This window comes from Schistocerca cancellata, chromosome 10, assembly GCF_023864275.1.
Source record: "Schistocerca cancellata isolate TAMUIC-IGC-003103 chromosome 10, iqSchCanc2.1, whole genome shotgun sequence".
Lineage (NCBI taxonomy): Eukaryota > Metazoa > Arthropoda > Insecta > Orthoptera > Acrididae > Schistocerca > Schistocerca cancellata.
In genome coordinates this window covers 168,469,126-168,494,477 of record NC_064635.1, presented here as the reverse complement: position 1 = coordinate 168,494,477, position 25,352 = coordinate 168,469,126, and the positions used below count along the sequence as shown (strand labels likewise).

The following is a 25,352-nucleotide window of genomic DNA, read 5'->3' as shown; positions in this document are numbered from 1 at the left end:
TCATCTTAGGCTATGTACACGGTGAAGGATCAATTTGGGGTACAGAAATAATAGACAAATGTCACACCTATGCAGATTTTGAAAAGCGTTTTTTGAATAAATTCTGGAGTTCAGGTATACAACAAAGACTCCGAAAAGAGGTTTACAACGCCGAACCTTTCAACACCAAAGGAGGAGGTTTGAGACGTTATTTTGAAAAATATCTACGTAAAATTCAGTATTGGGACACGCCCATTTCAACCAAAGATGTAATCATGATCTTAAAGTCAAAACTTCCTGTGTCAATAAGAGAAAAACTAGTTAATGTGAGTGAAGAAGACCTAGAAGCCTTTCTTTCTGTTCTTGACAATTTGGATATGATCTATGAGGATGTGCGTGCGAGCGCGCGGAATAATTATAATAATGGACCGCCCGCTCCGCAGCAGCACATAACAAACTGTGTCAATGGAATGTCGTACCAACATAACACGGGACAACCAAACGCTCAGCCTTACGGCAATCATAACAGTTTTAACCGCCGTAATGGAAAACAATATAACAAATATCCACACCAGAATAGATACAATCCGATTTATCAAAACACACAGCAACAATACGGTAATTCACCGATAAATCATAACGGTAATTACCAGTACCAGAACAACAAGACGAATAATGGAAATCGTCACAAGGGAAAGAAATGGACCAATTATAACAGACCACAACAGTACAGTCAGCCGAGTCATTTCACTCCCTCTCAGCAAATAAATTTTTCCCAGCCGAAAAATGCGACATTTTCTCACCAACCGAACCAACAGTTCAGGAACAATAGTCAGGACAATTCGTCGGATGCTTTTCCTGACACCGCCGGTCATAATAGCCAAGGAAATCCGACTATTTTTTACACACAGGCGAGCCAAGCACCAAACGCGATGTCAAATAACACGCAATCAAGTGATGCACAAGTCGTATGGGATACGAACGCGAATTTTCGACCTGGTAGGTCGCAAAATACTAGTCAAATAAAAATAACTGACATTTCAGCTCCACCCCAGTCGGAAAACCATTAGCAGCTTCTTTAGGCCTCCACGGGGAAGCTGCGGGACCAATAAGCTCTCGTATCTTTAACCACTCATGCCAACCTTAGAAAAAAGGCGCATGACAAATACATTAGCAAAGTCTTATCGTATCGTATAAATGAACGAGTGCTATTAAAGACCCACTTCAAACCATCTTTGATTCATCATAAGAATCGCAAGTGGCAGCACTTGTATGAAGGACCATATATTATCTTAAGAAAGCCGCACATTGGTTGCTATCTATTAGCTGACCCTGTATCTGGACGAATAAAAGGATTGTTTCATCACGCAGACTTGAAGAAATACCGAGTCAACCATTGAAAATATCTGTTAAGTTAAGCTGCTAAAAGAAAATATACACACACACTATAAGTTGTCATACTATGTGTGAAGTACCAACGTATGTAAGAGTAGTGCACAGGACTAACACCCTGTCGACCTGCCACAACAAGATAAGTAATTTATATGAGCACCTTAAGTAAAACACATTTATTGTAGGAGAGCAAAATTTGCCTTAGATGTAAGTTAGTTTTAAGTTAATTGAGCCATGAACGGCCACAGCCGAAAGAGCTGACAAATAAATATTATAGTAGGGACGTGCTAAGTGCCACCTGCTATCACTAGTTTTAAGTATAGCAAAGCTCTCTCCTCTTGAATGAAATAAATTTAAATGATCATTCAGACCAGAATGATTGCTCGTAGGTAAAAATAAATAAATAAATAAATAAATAAATAAATAAATAAATAAAAATTATCAAGGTCGCTTATTCTAATGAGGTAAATGTTATGTTATGCATAAGGAGTGTGTGACAACAAATTTTATGAGACCACCTATGAAACGCAGCAGGCAAAAAGCAGCAGCTTAGCATATAAGAATCAAGTAAGTCAATAACGATCCAGGTAGCAGGAAAGAAGTGCGCAACTCAATTATTTTATTATAATACGGAGAAAACCGTATACGCTCATAACAATTTTACGGCACAGTGCAGCTGAAATACTTACAAAGATCATTTATAAATAAACTAATTTAGTACTAGAAATATCTATTTCAGGTCCTCGAAATACGACGATTTTTTTTAGAAAACCAATTTTACGATACATGGAACAGAAGGTAGTTAACAGACACAGTTCACTGCTAATGCATGGTTTAAGTAATTTTAGATATGCATAGAAAATTGTTTAGAGAGCTGGATCAGACGACACTGAAACTACTGTATCGATTTAATTATACTATTTGTCATGAAAAACTAAGGTGTTAATAATTTATGTTAAGCTCATCATATCATACGTCATTAACACTGTGCCTTCAAATCTCTTCACTCCATAAAAGTCTTTTGTGTTTTCCTCTAACCAGTATCCTTACCATCCTACCTTATCCAGTAGAGAAGTGAATTTTACGAGCTGGTTGCATGATTGATACATACAGGCTATACGAATGGATAGTCGTGACACATTGGTTGTCGACGGGCTATGCTTATTCTTCGCAAATTGCGAGTTCGATTAAGATTTGTTATGTGCAATTGCACGACAGGGAACGCCAAGCTTCCCAATTTCCTAATGGTAGTTTGAACACGAACTGTTCATCACGTAAACGAAGCCACATTGACTGTCTTCAAACTAACGACGTAATAGAGAGAAAATAAAAGAGCTGAACTTGCAAAATGAGTAACTATTGTAAAAAGAAAAGAATAACAAGATTTCGAACAAAGTGTAAACCTAAAGTGCCTTGGAAGCACAAACTACGAACAAGAGACACGCTTTTCGTCAGGCCTTGTAGTCACAGAGACTAAATATTTCTTTGTAAATAATTTTTAGACATGATATGTATACTAAATGTTAACTGTACTTTGTAGTAATAATGCAGTCAGTAATAAATGGACACGTATGTGCTGCTGCGTGTGAACCGACTATAGACAAGTAATTAATGGACACGTATAAAAGTGGTGCGTGTGAACCTTAACATGACGACCAAATAAATGTTAACACGAATTAATAATAACGTGTGAACTGAAAAGGTGATAACTCCAAGGACACGCGTGAAATACCGTGTGTGAAGTAATGTTACAAGTACTTGTACCACGATGTAGAAAGCCGAAGAGTGAAAGTGAATAAATGTTGTACTTACCACAAACGGTACTGTACGCCTTACCACGGACGCATTCTTCGAAACAGCTGCGGGAGTCGCCGCATCTGGCTGCTTCCGTAATCCAGAGTCGATGAAAAACTGTGTAAAAACTCACACCACGGCTAGTAGACACCTAACGCTCTGCTTCTCGCAGAATACTGCTGCTAGCGTTGTGGAACTGTCAAGTTATTATCACGTGATTGTGACCAACGGACGTAACACTGTGTACGCTGAGCGCTCAACAATCAATTTTTCTTTGCACAAGGAGCGCGGATGCCAAATGTGTTTGAAATTCATTCAAAATAATATATGATAAAGCAATGAATTAAGCACTCATGTACCTTGTGAAATTATAAAGACACTAATCGGAAGAGTCTTAAGCTCGATTTTGACAATAGCTACCGAATTTACTGACCAGGCCGAGTAACGACGAAAACGTGTCGAACCAAATAAAACCAGAAAAATAGATAAATATGAGAACTGAGCATTCCTAAGAGAATGAGACCTTATGTACATAAACAATTGTTATCCTTACTTAATCCAATTTTCTTTTAGACTAAGTTATTAGTAAGTAAGCACATTCTAATACAAATTTTTTTCTGTATTTTTCATGTACGAAAACATAAATGGAAGCACGGACAAGTGTCAAGTGAAATAGAGACCGCCACCATACGGCTCAACATGTTGCAGAACCAGTCTTCATGTTCCTGACCCACGACGTATTTCCAACGCAACATCACACCCGGACAACTACTCCAACTTCCACAGTGAAAGTGATGCCCTACTTTTCCTCCACTGTGAAAGTGTAATCAATTTCCCCTCTCAAGTGCAGTGCTATCATTTATACCCGAAGTTCTACCACTCCCAGTGCAACTCATACCAACCCAAGTGTAGTGAAACATTTTTTTTGCAGGTCATAAAAGCCACAAATAAATAAAGTGCTACGTATTTACTGCAAGAAATCTTCGACGAAACAACGACAAAAATATTCCTGTAATATGCCATTGTAAAACAAGAATGTCAATCTTTTGTAACATATTTTTTCCACGAGTGCACACAGCACCCAGACTTCCTGCGAAGTCAAGTAATTTAATCTTTGTTTTTTTTTTATTTATTATGCCATGTATAATGTATCTATGTATGTGTCTCTTTATCTTAATTTCATTATCTTTTACCGAGAAATGAACATTTGTTATCCTTGTACAATACATTAGAAAGGGCACAGTTCAATTGTCATGTAGTTACCCTATGGACAAATTACTATCAATTTCAAGTCGTACGAATATACTTACCTGATACTCTGTATGTTAACCACTTTGCTTGATGTAATGTGTAAAATCTATTGTAAAGAATTTTTGCAAGTAATACTAACTTGTTTCACGAAAGCAATAATATCACGACTACGCGTGAGTCGCGATGATCCTGACGGAGTCATCGCTCCTCACGCGGGAAGCAATGTGATATTATTGGATTTCAGACATTTTGCATATGAGAAAAGGATAGCCATCGAGCTGCAGTTTGTAATGATACTAAGCATGACAACGCGAGAGTAAAGAAACGAAATCTGTTTATAACGTGCGCCTACACCAAGACGCGTGGCCAGCGCTTAAAAGGTACTTTTAAATACTGTGACTCGCTGGGCGCAGGTATTTAAAATCATTGCCGCAGCGCTTGATAGCAAGAAGCTGCGAAACAGAAGAAAGAATAATTTATCATTTGTTAGGAAAATTCTAGAGTCTATATAGTTGGTTGTACTTCTGGTCGCCGATATGTTAACATGTACTTCATTACCTTTGATGCTTGGTTGCCGACTTGTTAAGACGTGTTGGGTAGCACCGCTACAAGTTATATTTCTTTTGGTGTGAAAAACCACGTTCTCACCAAGAAAACAAAAACGCTTTTGTAAATTTTGTGACGATAAAAAATACTTACGCGCACGCCAGGACATTTAATTTTTACAAAATATCACACATACAGAAGCAGCGATTGTTGGACTGCTCCATGTACGAGAAAAACAAAAATGTAAGTTTTGTATACATTGTAAATTTGTTAATGTTTATAGTTTAACGCCTTTGTTCTTTACGAATATATTGAAGCTTCACTATACAGAAAATCTATGCTTATTCTTTTCTTTTAATTAACCACAAATAATGTTTATGTTTAAATGAACTTTGTTACAGGTTCGCTCTTTATCGCGGTGTGTCGATTGTATTTGGGAGACCATTAACGTGTTCAATTTACGATCTGACAACTTTTTTTACAAAATTTCACTGTTTTGCATTCATTTCCAATTTTTTTTTATTATTCAAATAGGTCCCTTAGGTAATTTCATTGAAGAGTCTGATTGCGTGAAAGCAATCCGGGTTAAGAGGTCATTTGAGAAACTATTTTCACGCAATCAATCCGTACGTCTCCTAAACACAATCGAGAACCGACGCATCATCGATCATTCATTAATTTTTCTCTTTTTCCAAGTCGTACCAAGAAACGGCCAAGGAGAACTGCCATGAGTACGCAATCTAGTGTTAAAAGGTTGCATTCTTTATCTTGTCGGCAAACATTGCCATGAATTATCAACATCAATGTTATATTTGGTTAAATGTTAAAAGTCAAAAAACCTTTTAACGATAGAAGCCATGGCATTCACATTTTGAACAGTGTTATTAGTGCATTTCTTGGTGTATTCCTTGAACTGTGGATTTACTGTTCAAATGTGACAGATAATACAGTGTGATAGTTTAAATGGGATGGTGAGCTTAATGATGGTCCAGTGTGCTATGAGAATGTATTGCATGTGGAATACTGAAGAGAGGGAACAAATGCTTGTGGGGTAAATTTTGTGATTGTATCTGTGAATATAAACCAAGGAATGCAATGAATAACACAGTGGTAGAGCAAGTGTAGGTGAGAACTGTAGCAGGAGTGGTGCATTTTTTGAGAGCAGAAGTAGTTGGCTTGTGATGGCTCATTCTTTGTGTCTCTTCATTTGAGAATATGACTGTTCCTATACGCAAGATGAGCAAAATTTGCTGCCTACCATAGCACAAATGGACCCATAGAAAATGTCTTATTGTTTGGATCTGTTATGAATGGTTGGCACTCGAGATACTATTTAGCACACATTCAGATATTTTAATTTTTGTCAGGCAATATATTAGCTGGGGCCAACGAGACAGCAGGCGGGTTTTCTATGATTGTTCTGGGGCAAGAACATAAACGGCAGAGGAGCCCAAAACATACATTTTTCTGCAAGTTGTTTGGCGCAATGTGGAATAAGTGTGTATCTTGTATATTTAAGACTGCAGCATGTGTTCCCAGCGCTATGAAGCAATTTACTGACTGAATTCTAGTTGTACTTTCCTGCAAGGTAAACTCATTTCAACAACTTAACCCAGCCACATGAGAGGATTTGTAAATCTCATTTCATTGTGTTTCCAGGGTGCCTAATCTGTTACACGAATATTTCACCCATCGACATTAATCAATTTCACGGCATGATTCGAGTAAAACTAGCGTTCTACTGCTCAGTACGTCAAACAGCTTTTGCTGACAAGTGTATGGTTTGTTAAGTTAATGTAAATGCAGTTGGCAGTTTTCTTGGTGTCTAGTACTAACCAGCGGCCACAAAATAACAAAATCTAACGATGAGTCTTAATGGGTGTGCCGGTATTTGCTAAATGAGGTTGTGCTACTTTCGTCTGTGGGGGGGGCTAGGCGAGTGAGCAGTAGCGCGCCTGTCGGTCAAGGGGAGAACTACTGTGCAATTTTGAGTGTTTAAGATGGCGGTAAGTGGGCGTGTAAGCAACTATTAGACACAAGGAGCAAATAACAGTGTCTGTCTCTAATAAAATGTGTTTTACTGGTTTTCTTTGTATATTTCTGTATTTGTTTCCCCCCAAAGGAACTTGAGTAGTGTAAGGTAATACTGATAGGTAGCGATGATGCAAGTACCTGTAGGTGCTTGGAACAAACGTCAGGTATAAATAGCAGTGCCAGGCGCAAGGTAATTAATCTTTGCGCAGTCTTTTGGCTAAGAAGCACCCCGCGAGCGGAGCGTTCTGTTGGGCTCTGTCGCGGGTCGTGGGTCTCCTCTCGCGTTTAGCGATCGAGGATCGTTTCGTTTGTTCTAAATTTCTCCGTTGTTGAAATTTTTGCGGTGACATGACCAGCCGGTCGAACAGTATCCAGTGTGTGTTCGACAGGGCGGCAAGACGGCCGACCGCGTTTGAAATACAAGAATGGATTTTTGGCGATCTGCGTGTACCGGAACATGATGTTGACACCTTCCAACTGGATTTCGTCTTGTTTTCGTTATTTGTGAAATTTGTAGACCAGGAGAAATACGAAAAGTATGGCCTGGCATTAGCGGGCGACCATCCGTTCCGCTACTTCGATGGCTCTGTCGGTACAGTGACAATCGTGCCGTCTGGGTTTGGCATACGGACTGTGCGGGTGTTCAACGTACCCCCTGAGTGTCCCAATGAAGTAATCGGCCGTGTCTTGTCGCGGTACGGCACGGTGCTCAGCATCACGAATGAGAAGTGGGGCAGTGCCTACCGTTTCCAGGGCAACAGTGGCGTTCGTAGTGTCCGCATGGACCTCCGCCAGCACATACCGTCGTATTTAAATATTGCGAGTACCAGAGCCCAGGTCACCTATATTGGGCAACCGCAGACTTGCTCCCTTTGTCAATCTACGGAGCATCTCCGCGTGGATTGCCCGCGCCGGCGCCCTGTGCAATTGCCGCGGGAACGGCCTGATGCTACGAACCTTGTGCCTCTCCTCAGCGAGGTAGTGGCGGGCGCTGCCCCCCGTCCCGCTGAGAGGACTGACGTGTCGCCTCCGCCAGAGGCAGTGCAACCGGCACCCAGTGCATCGGCTGACGGCCCCGTACCGGACCCGACGCCCGTTGTGGCGGTACCGCCAGCGGCGTCTGACGTGCCTGCGGTGGCGAGTGATGTCGTCGCTGTAGAACAGATGGAGGTGGTTCTTCCTACCCCACCCCTCCGGCAGATGACGCTAAGTCCCCAAGACGTCGTCATAGGCGCAAGAAGGCGCACCCAGACCGGCCAGCGGAGGAGGACGACGTTTTACGTCCCCATGAAAGCAGCAGTGAGGCCGAATCTCAGGCCTCCTCAGTTTCCCGCTCTGTTTCCGCTGACCGCTCGGGCGGTATGCGGCAAACTGCTCGGCAATTAGAAGCTCTTATTAGCTCATCGCGAGATCGGGGAGCACTCCCTGCAAAACGGAAACATGACCAGGGTAGCGACCAGCCGCTGCAACGCACTCGTACCCTTTCTCATCCTACTGCGTCCGAACCGTCTGCGCCGCCAGCTTCGGACTATCCAACCGATGGGGGAGGCCTGAACTGGGCTGACGACGAGGGCGATGACATGCGTGATTGAGTGGGCTCCTCCCCACATGAGCTGCTTAGTACTTATTTCTCACATCTGGGGTGTTATAGCGGTGTTCCGGTGTGGATGTTTCCCTACCTGCTTCCCTACGGCCATGACCCTATCTGCCGTTGATTCCTCTGTGTTGCTCTCCCATGCCTTCCTTTGACCACCCACCGGGAGCCCTCTCCCTTTTAACGGTCAATATCAACTCCATCTCCAACCCGGTAAAACTTCGCTCTCTGAAGGACTTTCTCCGCCTTGGTGCGTTTGATGTGGTATTTCTCCAGGAGGTCTGTGCCCCCTTTCTCTCTGACCTGGTTGGTTATGAGGCACTGTATAACATCGACCCCGACGCCCGGCGGGGTACTGCTTTGCTCTACCGATCTGAATTCACTCCATCCGATGTTACCACGCTACCCAACGGTCGCGTTCTTGCATGTATCCTTCAAGATGTCCTTTTTCTAAATATCTATGCTCCTTCAGGTGCTAACCACAGGCATGACAGAACAACACTTTTTCAGTCTGATCTCCCCCTTTCTTAGCAGCCCGTCACCCTATCGTCTTTGGCGGAGATTTCAACTGTGTGGTGGCCGATGTTGATCAGGTCCCGACGCCTATGCGGTGTGAAGCGCTCGCTTCACTCCTTCGGGCGGCTGACCTTACTGACACGTGGCGCCACTTTCACCCCGCCTACACGCAATTTACCCACATCTATCCCACTGGAGCCAGCCGTATTGATCGTGTTCATGTCTCGGCTGATTTGACCCCCGCCCTTTCTGCCGTCCAAGTTATACCCGTGGCCTTTAGCGACCACTGTGCGTACTCGTGTTCCTTGCGTATCGCGGGTCCAGCCCCGATACCTCGTGGCACCTCTTGGAAGATGAATACCCGTCATCTGCAAATGCCCGAACTTCGTACTCTTGTCACGGAAACATGGCGGGATTGTATCGCGGACACTTCCCGGTACCCTACCACGGTGGTTTGGTGGCTCCGCTGTGCGAAGCCTCGGCTACGACGTGTTATCCAGCAATATAGTCGGGAAGTCGCCCACTGGAAGCGTAGCACGTTAGCCTTCTATCAGCAGTGTCTCACTGACGCCCTGACTCTTCCTGCTGACAGATACGATCAGATACGCATGCGCCTCAACAAAATTAAGGCGAAAATCCTTCGCTTCTCTCAAGAGAAGGCCGAGGGTCTGGTGGTGAGGTGCCGTTCTGAGTCCCTGATTGAAGGCGAGAGGCCATCCCTTTATCACCTTGCCTCTGAACGAACTCGTGCCAAGAAGGCCACCATTCTGCGCCTTAAGACTGCCGATGGTACGCACATCACAGACTACCGTGAAGTCCTCCAACACCTGACGGACCATTTCACGCACCTCTTCCAAGATGTTGAGGTCGACGTCGCCACCCAACGTGCACTTATCAGTGGGGTCCCAACTTCTTTAGATCGTCATGACCGCGGCTCTTTAACCGAGCCCCTTACCCTCGCTGACCTAACATCTGTCCTCCGTGCCTGTCCGGGACACAAGTCCCCTGGCCCCGACGGTCTCCCTTATGAATTCTACCAACACTTTTGGGACCTGCTCGGCGACCGTTTCTGCAAAATGTGCGAGGAGATTTTTGCTGGATGCGACTTACCCGCCGAATTTTTAACTGGACGTATTGCCCTTATTCCAAAGGTGACTGGTCACTGTCGAGCTCAAGACCTGCGTCCTATCACTGTTCTTAACACAGACTATAAGTTGGTGGCACGATGCGTGGCCTCTCGTCTAAAACAGGCAATGTCTAAGGTCCTTTGCCCCGCTCAATCCTGTGGCGTTTCGCGTCGGAACATCTTCACCGCCGCTTCCCTGTACCGCGATGTTGTCTACCTAACCGCCGACACTCCCACCCCGGCAGCCATTCTTTCCTTGGACTTTGCCAGGGCCTTTGACAGGGTCTCGCACCCTTACCTGTTGGCTGTTATGTCGCGGATGGGTTTTGGGGAGCGCTTCATACGCATCATCCGACACTTCTTGGATGGAGCGAATTCCACCATAATGGTGAACGGTTGCCGGTCGCGACCCATTCCCATCAGGCGGTCAGTTCGACAGGGGTGTCCCTTGTCGATGTATTTGTTTGCCTTGGCACTGGACCCCATGCTACGTGACATTGGCCGGTTGGTCGACGGTGTCGCTCTCCCAGGCGTCACCTTCCGCTGTGCGGCCTACGCAGATGACGTTGGTGTGTTTGTTGCTAACGCCAGGGACATCGATTCCGCTCGCCGAGTTCTCGACGTCGATTAAAGGGCCTCCGGTGCTCAGTTAAATCCAAATAAAACAGTACTGCTTCCGCTTGGGCCACGATCATTGACCGTCGAACGCCCATGGTACCGAGTTGTGGGAGAACAGCGTATCTTGGGTCTTGAGGTGACTGCCTGCCCGCAGCGTATGTTGGGTCTTGAGGTGACTGCCTGCCCGCAGCGTATGTTGACACTCACGTGGCGGCGGCTTCTCACGCGCATCAGGGGTCTCTGCGTGAGCCACGCTGATCGACGTCTCGACCTCCATCAAAGAATCCAGTTCATCAATACTTATATCCTCTCAAGGGCATGGTATGTCGCACAACTCCTTACGCTGCCGAAACAGATCGGCCGAGCCATCTCACAAGCGGTATACTGGCTCTTGTGGAGGCATGCGCTGTTCAAGATTGATGCGCGGACTTGTACGCTGCCGAAGGTCGATGGCGGCCTCGGCCTCATTGACTTTTCCCGGAAATGTGCGGCCCTTCTGATTCACCGTGTCGCCACTCTGCGCGACGCCGACCCCGGTGGGACTACAGCGGTCCTCTTCGACCGTTATCGTCCACACTCGGCACGTGCACCGGTCTGTTTGACGCATATTCCGTTCCGGCTGACGACGGTAAAAGACTATTACCTCCATCGCAGCTATGTCCTCCCAGTGGCCACGGACAAGGCGCGCACGTCGCGGCGCCTTTACCATGCACTACGCGGCCAGCTTACACCGCATAAATTGGAGGACAGACGACCGTCAGTCATCTGGCGCCATGTTTGGGCTAATATTAACAACTCAGCCCTTCCCACGGAAGTTTCGGCGCTCTGGTATCGTGTCGTCACTAATTTAATGCCCACCAACCATCGCCTGGCGGCCATCCGTCTACGGCCCTCGGCTGCTTGCGGCCGGTGTGGTGACGTCGACACCAGAGAGCACCGTCTCTTGTGCCCTCACGTGGCGGAAGTCTGGAACCTTGCCCGTGTGCTCTTAGCGCTGATTGGAGGAACGACGCCGGACAATGTGTCGATTGACTGGTTCCTTACCCCTGATCTTCAGACCAACCCCCGGACGCGACGTAATGCGATGGTGTGGCTCTTGGGCCACACCATTTTCACGATCTATGACCTTTCCCTTACCACTGCTGTCTCTTTCATGGAGTACCTGTGGAGCCAACATCGCCTGGCGGAATCTGCCCGAACTTACACCACTACCTTTGCCAGATTTTTAAGAGTCGCAATGGTTCATGGTTACCAAAGAGTATTCCAGGCAGACTAAGGCGCCTCTTCCAGGCTTTGCCTGTGTCTCCCCTGGAGCTCTGTCACCCGAATTTTCACATTTCGCTTGACTTGTCTATGCCTTCGAGTGGTCGTTGGCCCTCTAGGCATCCCTCGAATAGCCTATTCTTCGTTACTCCTGGACTGATAATCGGACACATGAGCACTTGTGTGCCCTCTGTTTGGAATTGTATTAAGAAATTGGAAACCACGTAATACATCTTAGAGAATCCTTATTTCGTCACTTCTCTGGGCGATGGAATTATCTCGCCGATTTCGTTTTCAGTTGTGTGTGCTGCCGTCCCTGTTTTATTTGCCTTCATTTCTTTCTTTATTTTTTTCTTTCTTTCTTTCATTCCTTGCCTCACACCTGCAGGTCGAGGTGTCTTTCAGAGTAGTGTGTCGTCGCTCCCTGAGGCATAGCGGAGTGTGCCTCAAATGTTGTTCCGTTCATGACCATTAGACTTACCCCTGACAGCACCCTACTTTACGTGCTGCGACGACACTAGAGGATGGCGGCATTTGGAGCGGAAAAGGTTGGGCTATAGGGGAGGGAAAAAAAAACAAAATGAAGTATAACTGAGGTGCGATTATTGCTAGTTGAAAACTTTTACCAATACCCGCCAGAGAGACGTGAAATACCGACTCTGTGGCAATTTTTGGCAGCTCCTCAGGGGGTGTAAGTCTCATGGAAACAATGCTTCAAGCTGTGTTTATCTGTGAACACATTCAGCACTTGTGGAAGTGTTTGGCTGGTGGTTGTTAGGGACCATGTACACAGACTAGGCTGTGTTCACAGATGAATTGTGTACATGTCTTTGACAGCTGGTGAGAAACATTCTCCTCAGTGTAAGATGTTGTGCAACTGCTATGTGTGAATAAAGATGCCAATGTGGACAGTTGAAATGTGGTTCTGTCCAGTGGCAATTCTTGCTCCATAGCATACTAGTGGTACATACATGCAGTGGTTACTGATAAATGTAGGATTTGACAAAACTTCTGTCAGAATTTAATGGAGGAGACTAGGGCAGTACAGTGAGAGTTGGTGAGTGTGTGGGAGGCCAGTGTTGTACTTAATTCATTTTCACAGCACTGCCAGTGTTATAATTTGTGTTTGTGTCCTGATCATTATATGGATGTTTGATCCTTTTTGGACACTGCTGTGTGTACACCTTGATAATTAGAACTTATGACCATGGAACTGCTGTTGATAATATTGGGCAATGAGTTTGTTGACTTGAGATGATTGATGTGTTAGGCTGCACAGTGCCTAGTAAGGGCACTCACATTGAATACAGTATCCTATGTGGTGTGTGTTACATGGAACAGGAAGAACTGTAATGTTGTGCAAGGCTTTGCCTCATTTTGAGAATACATACATGTGCTGTAGTGTGCAGAGCAGAGTGATTGAAAGAAAGGTAAGTGCTTGTAGCTATTTGTATGGTAGCTAATGCAGTCCCTGGTGTTGAGGTTTTGTTGAACCTTTATGTAGCTTACATGTTTCATCTAAAGGCTACTGGTGGTAAATCTCCTTCATGCAGTGATTGTGCAGTAGAATTTGGTTGGCTGCAGCCATGGTATTCACATTTTGAACAGTGTTATTAGTGCATTTCTTGGTGTATTCCTTGAACTGTGGATTTACTGTTCAAATGTGACAGATAATACAGTGTGATAGTTTAAATGGGATGGTGAGCTTAATGATGGTCCAGTGTGCTATGAGAATGTATTGCATGTGGAATACTGAAGAGAGGGAACAAATGCTTGTGGGGTAAATTTTGTGATTGTATCTGTGAATATAAACCAAGGAATGCAATGAATAACACAGTGGTAGAGCAAGTGTAGGTGAGAACTGTAGCAGGAGTGGTGCATTTTTTGAGAGCAGAAGTAGTTGGCTTGTGATGGCTCATTCTTTGTGTCTCTTCATTTGAGAATATGACTGTTCCTATATGCAAGGTGAGCAACATTTGCTGCCTACCATAGCACAAATGGACCCATAGAAAATGTCTTATTGTTTGGATCTGTTATGAATGGTTGGCACTCGAGATACTATTTAGCACACATTCAGATATTTTCATTTTTGTCAGGCAATATATTAGCTGGGGCCAACGAGACAGCAGGCGGGTTTTCTATGATTGTTCTGGGGCAAGAACATAAACGGCAGAGGAGCCCAAAACATACATTTTTCTGCAAGTTGTTTGGCGCAATGTGGAATAAGTGTGTATCTTGTATATTTAAGACTGCAGCATGTGTTCCCAGCGCTATGAAGCAATTTACTGACTGAATTCTAGTTGTACTTTCCTGCAAGGTAAACTCATTTCAACAACTTAACCCAGCCACATGAGAGGATTTGTAAATCTCATTTCATTGTGTTTCCAGGGTGCCTAATCTGTTACACGAATATTTCACCCATCGACATTAATCAATTTCACGGCATGATTCGAGTAAAACTAGCGTTCTACTGCTCAGTACGTCAAACAGCTTTTGCTGACAAGTGTATGGTTTGTTAAGTTAATGTAAATGCAGTTGGCAGTTTTCTTGGTGTCTAGTACTAACCAGCGGCCACAAAATAACAAAATCTAACGATGAGTCTTAATGGGTGTGCCGGTATTTGCTAAATGAGGTTGTGCTACTTTCGTCTGTGGGGGGGGCTAGGCGAGTGAGCAGTAGCGCGCCTGTCGGTCAAGGGGAGAACTACTGTGCAATTTTGAGTGTTTAAGATGGCGGTAAGTGGGCGTGTAAGCAACTATTAGACACAAGGAGCAAAGAACAGAGAGTCTGCCACTAATAAAATGTGTTTTACTGTTTTTTTTTCTGTATATTTCTGTATTTGTTTCCCCCAAAGGAACTTGAATAGTGTAAGGTAATACTGATAGGTAGCGATGATGTAAGTACCTGTAGGTGCTTGGAACGAACGTCAGGTATAAATAGCAGTGCCAGGCGCAAGGTAGTTAATCTTTGCGCAGTGGCAATATCGTAACCAATGATGAAGTATAACTGAGGTGCGATTATTGCTAGTTGAAAACTTTTACCAATACCCCGCCAGAGAGACGTGAAATACCGACTCTGTGGCAATTTTTGGCAGCTCCTCAGGGGGTGTAAGTCTCATGGAAACAATGCTTCAAGCTGTGTTTATCTGTGAACACATTCAGCACTTGTGGAAGTGTTTGGCTGGTGGTTGTTAGGGACCATGTACACAGACTAGGCTGTGTTCACAGATGAATTGTGTACATGTCTTTGACAGCTGGTGAGAAACATTCTCCTCAGTGTAAGATGTTGTGCAACTGCTATGTGTGAATAAAGATGCCAATGTGGACAGTTGAAATGTGGTTCTGTCCAGTGGCAATTCTTGCTCCATAGCATACTAGTGGTACATACATGCAGTGGTTACTGATAAATGTAGGATTTGACAAAACTTCTGTCAGAATTTAATGGAGGAGACTAGGGCAGTACAGTGAGAGTTGGTGAGTGTGTGGGAGGCCAGTGTTGTACTTGATTCATTTTCACAGCACTGCCAGTGTTATAATTTGTGTTTGTGTCCTGATCATTATATGGATGTTTGATCCTTTTTGGACACTGCTGTGTGTACACCTTGATAATTAGAACTTATGACCATGGAACTGCTGTTGATAATATTGGGCAATGAGTTTGTTGACTTGAGATGATTGATGTGTTAGGCTGCACAGTGCCTAGTAAGGGCACTCACATTGAATACAGTATCCTATGTGGTGTGTGTTACATGGAACAGGAAGAACTGTAATGTTGTGCAAGGCTTTGCCTCATTTTGAGAATACATACATGTGCTGTAGTGTGCAGAGCAGAGTGATTGAAAGAAAGGTAAGTGCTTGTAGCTATTTGTATGGTAGCTAATGCAGTCCCTGGTGTTGAGGTTTTGTTGAACCTTTATGTAGCTTACATGTTTCATCTAAAGGCTACTGGTGGTAAATCTCCTTCATGCAGTGATTGTGCAGTAGAATTTGGTTGGCTGCAGCCATGGTATTCACATTTTGAACAGTGTTATTAGTGCATTTCTTGGTGTATTCCTTGAACTGTGGATTTACTGTTCAAATGTGACAGATAATACAGTGTGATAGTTTAAATGGGATGGTGAGCTTAATGATGGTCCAGTGTGCTATGAGAATGTATTGCATGTGGAATACTGAAGAGAGGGAACAAATGCTTGTGGGGTAAATTTTGTGATTGTATCTGTGAATATAAACCAAGGAATGCAATGAATAACACAGTGGTAGAGCAAGTGTAGGTGAGAACTGTAGCAGGAGTGGTGCATTTTTTGAGAGCAGAAGTAGTTGGCTTGTGATGGCTCATTCTTTGTGTCTCTTCATTTGAGAATATGACTGTTCCTATATGCAAGGTGAGCAACATTTGCTGCCTACCATAGCACAAATGGACCCATAGAAAATGTCTTATTGTTTGGATCTGTTATGAATGGTTGGCACTCGAGATACTATTTAGCACACATTCAGATATTTTCATTTTTGTCAGGCAATATATTAGCTGGGGCCAACGAGACAGCAGGCGGGTTTTCTATGATTGTTCTGGGGCAAGAACATAAACGGCAGAGGAGCCCAAAACATACATTTTTCTGCAAGTTGTTTGGCGCAATGTGGAATAAGTGTGTATCTTGTATATTTAAGACTGCAGCATGTGTTCCCAGCGCTATGAAGCAATTTACTGACTGAATTCTAGTTGTACTTTCCTGCAAGGTAAACTCATTTCAACAACTTAACCCAGCCACATGAGAGGATTTGTAAATCTCATTTCATTGTGTTTCCAGGGTGCCTAATCTGTTACACGAATATTTCACCCATCGACATTAATCAATTTCACGGCATGATTCGAGTAAAACTAGCGTTCTACTGCTCAGTACGTCAAACAGCTTTTGCTGACAAGTGTATGGTTTGTTAAGTTAATGTAAATGCAGTTGGCAGTTTTCTTGGTGTCTAGTACTAACCAGCGGCCACAAAATAACAAAATCTAACGATGAGTCTTAATGGGTGTGCCGGTATTTGCTAAATGAGGTTGTGCTACTTTCGTCTGTGGGGGGGGCTAGGCGAGTGAGCAGTAGCGCGCCTGTCGGTCAAGGGGAGAACTACTGTGCAATTTTGAGTGTTTAAGATGGCGGTAAGTGGGCGTGTAAGCAACTATTAGACACAAGGAGCAAAGAACAGAGAGTCTGCCACTAATAAAATGTGTTTTACTGTTTTTTTTCTGTATATTTCTGTATTTGTTTCCCCCAAAGGAACTTGAATAGTGTAAGGTAATACTGATAGGTAGCGATGATGTAAGTACCTGTAGGTGCTTGGAACGAACGTCAGGTATAAATAGCAGTGCCAGGCGCAAGGTAGTTAATCTTTGCGCAGTGGCAATATCGTAACCAATGAAGTATAACTGAGGTGCGATTATTGCTAGTTGAAAACTTTTACCAATACCCCGCCAGAGAGACGTGAAATACCGACTCTGTGGCAATTTTTGGCAGCTCCTCAGGGGGTGTAAGTCTCATGGAAACAATGCTTCAAGCTGTGTTTATCTGTGAACACATTCAGCACTTGTGGAAGTGTTTGGCTGGTGGTTGTTAGGGACCATGTACACAGACTAGGCTGTGTTCACAGATGAATTGTGTACATGTCTTTGACAGCTGGTGAGAAACATTCTCCTCAGTGTAAGATGTTGTGCAACTGCTATGTGTGAATAAAGATGCCAATGTGGACAGTTGAAATGTGGTTCTGTCCAGTGGCAATTCTTGCTCCATAGCATACTAGTGGTACATACATGCAGTGGTTACTGATAAATGTAGGATTTGACAAAACTTCTGTCAGAATTTAATGGAGGAGACTAGGGCAGTACAGTGAGAGTTGGTGAGTGTGTGGGAGGCCAGTGTTGTACTTGATTCATTTTCACAGCACTGCCAGTGTTATAATTTGTGTTTGTGTCCTGATCATTATATGGATGTTTGATCCTTTTTGGACACTGCTGTGTGTACACCTTGATAATTAGAACTTATGACCATGGAACTGCTGTTGATAATATTGGGCAATGAGTTTGTTGACTTGAGATGATTGATGTGTTAGGCTGCACAGTGCCTAGTAAGGGCACTCACATTGAATACAGTATCCTATGTGGTGTGTGTTACATGGAACAGGAAGAACTGTAATGTTGTGCAAGGCTTTGCCTCATTTTGAGAATACATACATGTGCTGTAGTGTGCAGAGCAGAGTGATTGAAAGAAAGGTAAGTGCTTGTAGCTATTTGTATGGTAGCTAATGCAGTCCCTGGTGTTGAGGTTTTGTTGAACCTTTATGTAGCTTACATGTTTCATCTAAAGGCTACTGGTGGTAAATCTCCTTCATGCAGTGATTGTGCAGTAGAATTTGGTTGGCTGCAGCCATGGTATTCACATTTTGAACAGTGTTATTAGTGCATTTCTTGGTGTATTCCTTGAACTGTGGATTTACTGTTCAAATGTGACAGATAATACAGTGTGATAGTTTAAATGGGATGGTGAGCTTAATGATGGTCCAGTGTGCTATGAGAATGTATTGCATGTGGAATACTGAAGAGAGGGAACAAATGCTTGTGGGGTAAATTTTGTGATTGTATCTGTGAATATAAACCAAGGAATGCAATGAATAACACAGTGGTAGAGCAAGTGTAGGTGAGAACTGTAGCAGGAGTGGTGCATTTTTTGAGAGCAGAAGTAGTTGGCTTGTGATGGCTCATTCTTTGTGTCTCTTCATTTGAGAATATGACTGTTCCTATATGCAAGGTGAGCAACATTTGCTGCCTACCATAGCACAAATGGACCCATAGAAAATGTCTTATTGTTTGGATCTGTTATGAATGGTTGGCACTCGAGATACTATTTAGCACACATTCAGATATTTTCATTTTTGTCAGGCAATATATTAGCTGGGGCCAACGAGACAGCAGGCGGGTTTTCTATGATTGTTCTGGGGCAAGAACATAAACGGCAGAGGAGCCCAAAACATACATTTTTCTGCAAGTTGTTTGGCGCAATGTGGAATAAGTGTGTATCTTGTATATTTAAGACTGCAGCATGTGTTCCCAGCGCTATGAAGCAATTTACTGACTGAATTCTAGTTGTACTTTCCTGCAAGGTAAACTCATTTCAACAACTTAACCCAGCCACATGAGAGGATTTGTAAATCTCATTTCATTGTGTTTCCAGGGTGCCTAATCTGTTACACGAATATTTCACCCATCGACATTAATCAATTTCACGGCATGATTCGAGTAAAACTAGCGTTCTACTGCTCAGTACGTCAAACAGCTTTTGCTGACAAGTGTATGGTTTGTTAAGTTAATGTAAATGCAGTTGGCAGTTTTCTTGGTGTCTAGTACTAACCAGCGGCCACAAAATAACAAAATCTAACGATGAGTCTTAATGGGTGTGCCGGTATTTGCTAAATGAGGTTGTGCTACTTTCGTCTGTGGGGGGGGCTAGGCGAGTGAGCAGTAGCGCGCCTGTCGGTCAAGGGGAGAACTACTGTGCAATTTTGAGTGTTTAAGATGGCGGTAAGTGGGCGTGTAAGCAACTATTAGACACAAGGAGCAAAGAACAGAGAGTCTGCCACTAATAAAATGTGTTTTACTGTTTTTTTTCTGTATATTTCTGTATTTGTTTCCCCCAAAGGAACTTGAATAGTGTAAGGTAATACTGATAGGTAGCGATGATGTAAGTACCTGTAGGTGCTTGGAACGAACGTCAGGTATAAATAGCAGTGCCAGGCGCAAGGTAGTTAATCTTTGCGCAGTGGCAATATCGTAACCAATGAAGTATAACTGAGGTGCGATTATTGCTAGTTGAAAACTTTTACCAATACCCCGCCAGAGAGACGTGAAATACCGACTCTGTGGCAATTTTTGGCAGCTCCTCAGGGGGTGTAAGTCTCATGGAAACAATGCTTCAAGCTGTGTTTATCTGTGAACACATTCAGCACTTGTGGAAGTGTTTGGCTGGTGGTTGTTAGGGACCATGTACACAGACTAGGCTGTGTTCACAGATGAATTGTGTACATGTCTTTGACAGCTGGTGAGAAACATTCTCCTCAGTGTAAGATGTTGTGCAACTGCTATGTGTGAATAAAGATGCCAATGTGGACAGTTGAAATGTGGTTCTGTCCAGTGGCAATTCTTGCTCCATAGCATACTAGTGGTACATACATGCAGTGGTTACTGATAAATGTAGGATTTGACAAAACTTCTGTCAGAATTTAATGGAGGAGACTAGGGCAGTACAGTGAGAGTTGGTGAGTGTGTGGGAGGCCAGTGTTGTACTTGATTCATTTTCACAGCACTGCCAGTGTTATAATTTGTGTTTGTGTCCTGATCATTATATGGATGTTTGATCCTTTTTGGACACTGCTGTGTGTACACCTTGATAATTAGAACTTATGACCATGGAACTGCTGTTGATAATATTGGGCAATGAGTTTGTTGACTTGAGATGATTGATGTGTTAGGCTGCACAGTGCCTAGTAAGGGCACTCACATTGAATACAGTCCCCCCAGGGGGTCCACAACTCTTTTGTGGATACGTGCGTAGCGAGCACGGGACCCCGAGCTAATGTGGCCTTCCTTCCTTTCCGGGCTGCATACCTTCCCATTCCGCATCCTTCCCCATCCCTATCTTCGCCCCTCCTCCCCTCACCTCTGGCTCTTTCCTTCTCTTTCTCCCCATCTGGGAGTATGGTTTGTGCCTACGTCCGGAGACGGACGCTCGTAAATGTACTGCATTTCTTGCCTTCCTTGCCTTTATGTCTTCTTCCTTCCTTTGTCCTTCTCTTTTCTCCGCTGCGGCGTTTGAGACCTCTCTTCCTTCCCTTCCCTTTCTCTTTCTTCCTCCCTGTGCGTGTCTGAAGGCCGACCCACGCCCTTCGTGCGTAGCCGGTGACGGGGTAACGCGTAATTCCCCGCCCCGGGTAGACAGGTAGGACACGTACGTACCCCCTGGTAACGGCCAGGCCCAGGGAGGGGTGATTACCCGAGCTGATACCTTCCGAAAATGCCGATTGGTCCCTCCGTCCGTTTGTCGGGAGGTGTGACCTGAGGTGTGAACAATCACCTAAGGCGGGAGTGCCCTCAGAGAGGGCCCCCACAAGGGAGGAGCGCGCCATCGGAGACGCCGGTAATCATGGGGGATTCTTCCGCAATGGTTTCCTCACCTTCCACTAAGTCTAGTCACAAACGTAAGCATACTGAGTCTCAGCCACAGACGATTCTTCCATCGTTGCCACAGTTCCTTGTTGTTTCTCGGTCTGATGAAGGTCACGACTTCTCCACAGTCAACCCTTTCATTATTCAGAAAGGAGTCGACGCAATAGCAGGTCCTGTAAAGTCTTGTTCCAGATTACGGAATGGCACCCTGTTGTTAGAAACACACAGTGCCCTCCAGTCACAAAAATTGCTGCGTACTTCTCTGCTCCACACCTTCCCTGTCCGGGTGGAACCGCACCGTACCTTGAATTCCTCGCGTGGAGTCGTTTATACACGCTCCCTCGATGGATTGTCTGACGAAGAAATTCAGCACTATCTGTCTGACCAGGGCGTAACGGCTGTTCATAGAGTAATGAAACGGGTTGACACGAACATCATTCCAACCCGCACTGTCTTCTTGACATTTGACACAGTTCAACTCCCATCGAAAATCAAAGCAGGCTATGAGATAATTTCCGTTCGCCCTTACGTCCCAAACCCTACGCGTTGCTATCGATGTCAGCGGTTCAATCACACCAGCCAGTCCTGTTCCAATCCAGCCAAATGTGTTACGTGTGGCACGGATGCCCATGAGGGTGCTTGTCCACCTCCATCCCCTCGCTGCATCAACTGTATGGGTGACCACGCTGCTTCCTCTCGAGATTGCCCCGTTTTTAAGGATGAGAAGCTCATCCAGGAAATAAGGGTGAAGGAAAAGGTGTCGACCTTTGCTGCTCGAAAATTATTCGCCAGTCGCAAGCCCACCGTGCCTCAGACAGGAAAATACAGCACTGTCCTTGCTTCTCCTCGGCCAACAAAGGAGGCGGCCACGCAGACTTGCGACCTCACCTTTAGTACCACGGTCGTCAGATCGGCCAGCGCAAAGATCGCTCGTTCAACCTCACCACTTTCGCCTGCCCACTCTATGGCTCACCCTTCGTCGGGTTCTGCTACATCTCGAGCCCAAAAGTCGGACGCCAAGTCTTCGAAAAAAGAGCATACTCGTGAAGAGTTTTTACGGACCGCAGCTTCACAACCATCGGTTCCTCCTTCCTCTAAACAACATTCTTCCAAGAAGGCTACAAAGAAACCCAGTTCCTCTCCCTCTCCGCCAAGGCGTGCCCCCTCTACAGCACCACCTGGCGGAAATCGCCCTCGGCCATCTTCTGTGTCGCCGAGGCGCACTGCTGGTGGCCGGTCAACCGGCCGATCGCTGGTGGCAGGGACTGCTCCTGACCAACTTATGGATCAGGATCTTCTGCCTTCGGCTGAATGCCATTCCATGCTGTCGGTTGCTAGCTCCGAGCAGTCTTTGAGTTGACAGCAACTTTGGTCCCATTCCTCCATTCTCTTTTCACCCCATGTCCATTATCCACTGGAATATCCGCGGCATTCGAGCCAATCGGGATGAATTGTCGGTCCTCTTACGCTCCTACTCGCCGGTCATCTTCTGTCTTCAGGAAACAAAGCTGCGTCCCCATGACCGCTTTGTTCTCCCTCATTTTCAGTCTGTCCGATATGATCTCCCCTCTGTTGAAGGCTCTCCAGCCCATGGAGGACTCATGATTCTTCTCCGTGATACTCTCCATTATCACCCAATCCCCTTAAACACTTCCTTCCAAGCTGTCGCCGTCCGTCTTTCACTTTCCGGATACACGTTCTCTCTTTGTACTGTATACATTCCATCGTCCACACCAATGGCACGAGCTGATCTCCTTCATCTTCTTGGTCAGCTTCCACCCCCCTATTTGCTGGTTGGGGACTTCAATGCCCACCACCCGCTTTGGGGATCTCCACACCCTTGTCCACGTGGCTCCGTATTGCTAGACGTCTTCCACCAAGCGGATCTAGTTTGCCTCAACACTGGGGTCCCCACATTTTTGTCTGCCTCCACGACAACCTTATCTCATTTGGACCTTGCGGTCGGTACTGTTCTGCTAGCTCGGCGCTTCGAATGGTTCGCCCTTGATGATACACACTCGAGTGACCACTTTCCATGTGTCCTCAGACTGCAGCCTCAACTGCCATATATGCGCCCGCGACGCTGGAAGTTTGCCCAAGCCGATTGGACACTTTATTCGTCTCTCGCGACATTCGATGACCGTCGCTTTCCCAGCGTCGACGATGAGGTCACACACATTACCGACGTTATCCTTACAGCTGCGGAACGTTCAATACCACGCACCTCCGAATTGCCCCGGCGCCCCCCAGTTCCTTGGTGGAACGAGGCATGCCGTGACGCAATACGTGAGCGGCGACGTGCTCTTCGCATTTTCCGTCACCATCCTACTTTGGCCAACTGTATCCGCTATAAGCAGCTCCGTGCGCGATGCCGTCGCGTCATCCGCGATAGCAAGAAGGCAAGCTGGAAATTCTTTATTAGCTCATTTAACACCTTCACTCCCTCCTCGGAAGTTTGGAGTCGGCTTCGACGGTTCTCAGGCGCGACTAGTTTCTCCCCGGTTTCTGGGCTCACTGTCGCGCATGATACCTTAGTGGACCCCGTCGCAATTTCTAACTCGTTGGGTCAGCACTTTGCTGAGATTTCGAGCTCTTCAAATTACCCGCCAGCGTTTCTCCCGAAGAAACGTGCAGCGGAAGTGCGACCTCTTGCTTTCTCCTCCCAAAATCACGAAAGCTACAATACTGTTTTCTCCATGCGGGAACTCCAACATGCCCTCTCATCTTCTCGCTCCTCCGCCCCAGGACCGGATGGTATCCATGTCCAAATGTTGCTGCATTTATCCACCCATAGTCTGCGTTACCTCCTTCGCCTTTATAATCGAATTTGGACCGGCAGCACCTTTCCCAGACGGTGGCGGGAAGCTATTGTCGTTCCCGTTCCGAAACCTGGAAAGGACAAACATCTCCCCTCTAGCTATCGCCCCATTTCTCTCACGAGTAGTGTCTGTAAGGTTTTGGAGCGTATGGTGAATTACCGTTTAGCTTGGTGGCTGGAATCCCGCAGCCTTTTAACACCAGCCCAATGCGGATTTCGGAAGCATCGTTCTGCAGTTGACCATCTTGTCGCTCTCTCCACTTATATCATGAACAATTTTCTCCGGCAACGCCAAACGGTAGCAATATTTTTTGATCTGGAGAGAGCATACGATACCTGTTGGAGGACAGGCATCCTCCGCACACTGTTCTCTTGGGGCTTTCGAGGCCGGCTGCCCCTTTTTCTTCGCGAATTTATGGCAGAGCGCACTTTTCGGGTGCGGGTGAACACTACTCTCTCCCGTACTTTCTCCCAAGAAAACGGGGTACCCCAGGGATCCGTGCTGAGTGTTGTACTGTTTGCCATCGCCATAAATCCAATTATGGATTGTCTCCCTCCTGATGTCTCGGGCTCCCTCTTTGTGGACGATTTTGCGATCTACTACAGCTCTCAACGGACCAGCCTTCTTGAACGACGTCTTCAAGGATGTCTCGATCGCCTCCACTCGTGGAGCATCGAAACTGGCTTCCGTTTTTCACCCAGTAAGACCGTTTGTGTCAATTTTTGGCGACGTACGGAGTTTCTTCCGCCCTCCTTACATCTAGGTCCTGTCAACCTTCCGTTTTCAGACGTCGCTAAATTCTTGGGTCTTATGTTTGACAGAAAACTATGCTGGTCCTCCCACGTTTCCTATCTTTCGGCTCGCTGTCTGCGATCACTTAACACCCTCCGTGTCCTGAATGGTACCTCCTGGGGAGCGGACCGAGTGGTCCTTCTCCGCCTCTATCGCGCCTTAGTGCGCTCGAAATTGGATTATGGAAGCATAGTCTACTCCTCTGCTCGGCCGTCTATTCTTCGGCGTCTCGACTCTATCCACCACCGTGGATTACGTTTAGTGTCTGGAGCTTTTTACACTAGCCCTGTGGAAAGCCTTTATGCTGAGACTGCTGAACCTCCGCTGTCCAATCGGCGAGCAGTCCTCCTGAGTCGTTATGCTAGCCGTCTGTCTTCCATGCCTGCTAATCCAGCCCACGACCTTTTTTTCGACGCCTCCTTTG

The 25,352-nt window shown here is 45.5% G+C and overlaps 4 non-coding genes across 4 annotated transcripts; all 4 read left to right on the top strand.

The window, feature by feature from the left end:
• The first annotated feature begins 12,665 nt into the window (after positions 1-12,665).
• On the top strand, positions 12,666-12,803 carry LOC126107070 (U4 spliceosomal RNA). The gene has a single exon (XR_007523490.1). It is a non-coding gene; the product is annotated as a U4 spliceosomal RNA (small nuclear RNA).
• Positions 12,804-15,076: 2,273 nt separating this feature from the next.
• On the top strand, positions 15,077-15,219 carry LOC126107068 (U4 spliceosomal RNA). Its single transcript, XR_007523488.1, has one exon. It is a non-coding gene; the product is annotated as a U4 spliceosomal RNA (small nuclear RNA).
• Positions 15,220-17,491: 2,272 nt separating this feature from the next.
• On the top strand, positions 17,492-17,631 carry LOC126107053 (U4 spliceosomal RNA). The gene has a single exon (XR_007523476.1). It is a non-coding gene; the product is annotated as a U4 spliceosomal RNA (small nuclear RNA).
• A 2,272-nt stretch (positions 17,632-19,903) lies between these two features.
• Positions 19,904-20,043, top strand: LOC126107052 (U4 spliceosomal RNA). The gene has a single exon (XR_007523475.1). It is a non-coding gene; the product is annotated as a U4 spliceosomal RNA (small nuclear RNA).
• The last annotated feature ends 5,309 nt before the right edge of the window (positions 20,044-25,352 follow it).